The sequence below is a fragment of the Phodopus roborovskii genome, unplaced genomic scaffold (genome assembly GCF_943737965.1).
Source record: "Phodopus roborovskii unplaced genomic scaffold, PHOROB, whole genome shotgun sequence".
NCBI classification, from domain to species: Eukaryota; Metazoa; Chordata; class Mammalia; order Rodentia; family Cricetidae; genus Phodopus; species Phodopus roborovskii.
In genome coordinates this window covers 33,834,642-33,840,081 of record NW_026126480.1, presented here as the reverse complement: position 1 = coordinate 33,840,081, position 5,440 = coordinate 33,834,642, and the positions used below count along the sequence as shown (strand labels likewise).

Sequence of the window (5,440 nt, the reverse complement as noted above, 5' to 3'; positions counted from 1 at the left end):
TTTTTTTTTTTTTTAAAGAATTGGGAGGGCATAGTGATGGCAGGGACAGAGAAGGGATTGGAAAGGAAGGAATGGGAGGCTGACTTGAAACACATTTATACGATGTATGAGTGAGATGCCTTCTTTTGCCAAGCTGACACCCTGAGTTTCATCCCCAGGACACACATTGTGGAAGATGAGAACTAACTCCTGAAAGCTGCCCTCTGACCTTCATTTGCATGTAGTAGCATCTCTAAACTCTCACACCTGGGGTGGGTTGTGGATGAGGATAAATACATAGGTGTTTTTTAAAAAAATAAGGTGATACTGACCTGGCAGGGGAGATACCATGGTCAAGAATATGGTTTTCTTAAGGCATGGATTATCCTTTGTACTCCAGATAAGATGACCCCTGTGAGTGTGGGGAACTTGACTGTGTAAATTCTAGATGTTGGGGGATTGTATTTGTGCTCTCTCCTAAAATATAAGGTGGCAGTTCATCAGCAAGCTTTGAAAACAGACTGATTGGAGTGCATCTGGTGGCTGATTCTGGCCCCGGGGGCAGCAAGCATGGATTGCTCCATGCCCGTGGATCTTCTGTCTTTCTGGGTAAGTGGAAGGAAGCCCTTTTGGTGGTCCCCATATGTGTGCTGTGCCTAGCACAGAAAGCCAGGATGGAGACAAGGGTGCTTTATTCAAATGATACACTTAGGCTTCTGCAACCCATCCAAGACAACCTGCCCAAGACATCTCTGTCCTCTAGGGAAAAGGAGGCTAAGAGGATGGTCAGAAGTTGTCTGCTGTTTTGTGGGAGGGGAAGGGCAACTGGAGAAATCAGACCAGAAGAGGGATCTGGAAGAGAAAGGCATCCATCAAAGGGTCCAAGAGAGCCAGGTGGGGCCAAGTTCTAGGCCTGTGGCAACAATTCAATGAAAACTTGAGAACATAAATAAAGCTGGAGCAACCTAGGCAGTGGTTGGAGGAGGTTTGATGAACTCCCCCATCCTGTAGGACCAGTGACCTGATTCCTATATGCTATAGTGTCCCCACAGATGCTACCACTGTACATTGGTAGTTGGGTTGGTTAAGCACCATGTGATGAGAAGCAGAGACAAGCGGTTTTGACACGAACACCTGGGGAAGGCCCTGGGCACCCCACCCCCTTTTCCCAGCCTCAGCCCTGGCTTAGAGCACTGCCTGTAGTTTTCTGTCCTCTCTGGGCTTGTAGTTCTCATCTCTAGCTATGAAGAGAGAGTGCGGCAGCTCCCTTCCTGAAGACATCAGGAGGAATTTATAGCCTTTCTGCAGAGGGGTAAAATATTGCTGTGATCTTGAGGCTTTTCTTCTTGCTTGGCTCCTCCCATAGTCTCTCAGAGATGAGACTGACTGATGTGTGGAGGAATGGAGCAGGCGGGGAGGGGTGGGAACAGAAAGAAGCAAAGAGCTATGGGGATGGAGGTTTCATTGATGAAGGCATCACACACACACACACACACACACACACACACACACACACACAGAGAGAGAGAGAGAGAGAGAGAGAGAGAGAGAGAGGTGCACAAAGGGACTGTGTTACACTTTGGGGGCAAAGCCCCCTCCCCAGTCCACTGCAAGGTTGATCTCCAGTGGTACTGTCTAGAACTGTTAGGAGGTGAGCCAGCTGGAGGAAGTTGGTGGGTCCTCAAGGTATTCTATTGCCACATGCCTTGCTCTTTCTCCTTTCACTCTTGGCCTCCTGCTGTGCTCTGTGCATCCTGTCTGCTGAGAGGTAAACAGCTTTAGTCATGCACACTTCCTCCATTGCCATGAGGTTCTACTTAAGCACACAGGGCCACATACCCATGCACTGAGCTCCCTGAAACTGTGAGCCAAAATGAATATGCTTTCTCTTAAGCCACTTCTGTCCAGTACTCTTGTTGATGCTATGCCAATGTATGTGCCTGATACAGTGGCCATGTAAAGCAGGACATCACACTCCTCATAACCCCAAGCCTCCCTGGAAAGTAGAGGACACTGGACTGGGAGCCAGATACTGGGAGCCTTTAAGTCTAGGCTGTGTACCTGTCAGTGTTCTCCACACTTCCAGATTTCGATAATCAAGGGAAGGGAGGCCTCGGGATGTGTCTGGGAAGGTAGTGGGTGACTTGGGTGGCCTGGTCAAGCTTGCCTCCATCTCAGGAGTCTTATCTGCAGTCACCTTTGAGGTGGGCCACTACCCTACTCTCTGGAAACATCATCTGCTTTGGGATAATATCCTTAGGCTGCCTCATACAGGTCTGGTAGAGTATGCCATCTTACAAACTGATACATCTAAGGAGCCCAGGGTGCTCATCATGGTTTTTAGGGCCTGCAGAGTCCTGATCACTCATGTCCTGCTGGGGGAAGCTCTGGAAGAAGTGGGTGTCACCCATTATTCAAAAATATCAAGAGATGCCTTCAAATTCAAACTTCATTTGTAGTCTCATGCTTTATTTGTCTCTTTTTTGTGCATGTGTCACGTTATGTGTGTGTCCGTGTGTGTGTGTGTGTGTGTGTGTGTGTGTGAGTGTGTGAGTGTGTGTAGGTGTCTGCATTTATGTCTACAAGGAGGCATATACTAGGCTCACATCTAATAGACTGCAGCGATTCTCCTATCTCCACTCACGTCGGTGCTGGGATTACAGGTGCATACACAGCCGTGTCCAATTTCAACACAGGTGTCAGGAATTTGAACTCATCATGCCTGCAGACCAAGCATTCTTACCTACTGAGACACTCGCCTAGCACCAAATTGCCTAATATTATGCCACTAATAAATATCCAAACAATACTCAAAACTATTGTGACACGAATGGAACAATATGCAGGTAGGCTGCTTCTCAAGGTCCCCAGATGAGAAGCTAAGTCCTGTACCTTCCCCAGGGTTCTTCCCTGCTCACAGGAGTGGCCAGCTCCTACTGATGACACCCTTCTGGGCATGCAGGAAAACACAACCAAACATTAAATAAACATGCACTAATTACCCAGAAATATTTATATGTTGGGGTTCCCCTGTGTTGAATAAGAAATTATTGAAGCATATATCATCCACCATGCTGTTAATCACCTGTAAATACATTTTAAATACAGCAGTCCATTAGTAATTTATCCTGTCTCCTGAAGAATATGCACCACCTCAGACAAATGTCACAAGCTTCAGAGCCAAGGGAAAAAATTTCCCACCTAGTTAATCTTTATGTTCTCTCTGCAAGAAAATCCCAGCTGTACCAGCATGAGAAATGTTTCCTTGGGGCCAGTGATGATGGCCACTGTCCTTGAGGAACTTATGGGTGAGGAGGGGGAGCCATGTCTCTGGAGAGGGCCAGGAGTGGATGGGTTGGGCAAGGCAGGTTTGTCACTTCCCTGCCAATTAGTGTAAATGCCAACTAAATGCAAACTTTGGAGCTGAAGATGGTGTAATGCATGTTGGTCACCATAGACCTATCCATTTGGGAATCTGGTTGCAGGATTGTTGCCCTCTGTGCAGCCTACCTACCTGACACTGCCTATATGCATTTTTTTCCTGGTGGGATCCGTCAGAAAGGGATAGGCGAAGTAACTGTTAACTGAGAAATATCCTGTCAGCCTCTGCTCTGGGAGACCAGCACATGTGCCTTGTGGGACCTTCTCCCCCTGAGCTATTTGCTCAGTTACTAAACATCTGCTGAGTATCTGCTATGGACCCAGTACTGTTCTAGATTTGGAGGAAATGGTGAACCATGACAAATACATCCTGTCCTGGAGATGAGAGGTAGACAGCAATCACATCGACCAGCTTGTCAGTAGTAAGCACTTTTTTTTTTCAGAGCAGATGCCAAGAATCCAGACATTATCATAGAGAACAAATGTCAGCAAAGTAGAGGAGATGGTGGCTAGGACAAAGCTGGATTCGAACTCAGAATCCAGTTTTGATCCTAGCAATGAGGGAGTGGGGGAAACTGATGATGTCTTTGAAGTTGAAAAAATGGAGTAGATGGCATGTCATTTGTTGTGTTCTGGAATATTCAGGAAGGAAAGGACAGTGCTGCAGCATGGAACACACTAACAGTGCTGCAGGCAGCTGGGCTTGCCACTCAGGAGAAAGGTCACTGGGACATGCACTGAACTGCTCCTTCTGGAGCAACCGGGCTCTGTGCACAGGGTGGACAGTTCCCTGGGCATGCTCTCAAGGGTTTCTTTACTTTGCTGCCTCCCCTGGAGCAGGATAGACTTAGAGCAGGTATAAGACGTGCACGTGTATGTGTGTGTGTGTGTGTGTGTGTGTGTGTGTGTGTGAGAGAGAGAGAGAGAGAGAGAGAGAGAGAGAGAGACAGAGACAGAGACAGAGAGTGCGAGAGAGTGTTGCTGAAAGTGCTGTTCTCCCTGGGGTTAGCTTCCCAGGAAGACTCCAATGGCGCTGAGCCCAGCTGCCCATAGAAGCCACTTGCCCATCTCTGGGTACTTCTCCAGGTTTTCTTCCTCTCTCTGCTGCTTCCTGGGCTTCAGTCTGGCTCAGGCTCTATTTTGTGGTGTACTGAAGTGAGGATGGACATTTGCTGGCTGCCGGAGGGTATGCGTGGGATTGCTCCTTATAGTACTGACTAGAAGGGCAGATTTCCTGGGAAAAGGGGGTGCTTGGGTAGAAATGGAGGGGCAAGAACTCTGTGGTGTGTGGATGCAGAGCAGGTGAGTTTGTTCTCCTCAGCACACACACACGAAATAGCCACTGGGAGTCAACACACTAAAACACTTAGGGAAACTCTCACCTGCTGCCCTTCCCTGTTTCTGTTCCCTCCATGGGCTGGGAGATCATAGTGGTTTTCTCAACGGCTTTCACATCCTGCTAAAGTTTTGGCAGCTTGTTTTTCCTAAGACTCTGCTGGCTTGTGATTCAAGCCAGACTGAAGTGGTTGGTGTATGTGTGTGTGTGGGGGGGATGTAGGGGTGGAGTCCACCCACATGCAATGCCACCCCTGAGGAGGAAATAGGTCTAATGGGGGTTCAAACCTAGGTCTTCACACGTGCTATGCAAGCCCCATACCACAGAATGTTAGCACCCCACCCCCTGCCTGCCCACCTTCTTTTAGAGAAGAAAATTGAGCGGTCCCACGGGGTGTATGTGAGCAAAAATGTGCAGTGTGTCTTGACTCAGATTTCACAAACCTTCCTACCTTCCTGGATAAAGCAAGTCCCGTGTTAAGTCCCCTGAGACCTGCACTCAAGGAAATATGCATCCTTCTCAAGGAATGAGCACATGCACCTTAAACATGCTCGTTAAGCCTTTGCCTCTCATCCAGTCCCAATGCGCACCCAGCTATTTACGCTTTCCTTGTGGAGTTTACAGCATACTCCCCTCCATTATATGCTTGTCAATTACATGTGCACTTTATCTCCAAGCCACACTGTGCATGTCTTCAGGGTAGAATCCATGTCCAACCTCTCTCAGCACCTCCCCGCCAATTAA

General features: G+C 48.1%; 1 non-coding gene across 1 annotated transcript; it reads left to right on the top strand.

Annotated features, from left to right (window-relative positions):
* Window positions 1-303: 303 nt before the first annotated feature.
* LOC127228980 (U1 spliceosomal RNA) lies at window positions 304-459 on the top strand. The gene has a single exon (XR_007835074.1). It is a non-coding gene; the product is annotated as a U1 spliceosomal RNA (small nuclear RNA).
* Window positions 460-5,440: the final 4,981 nt, after the last annotated feature.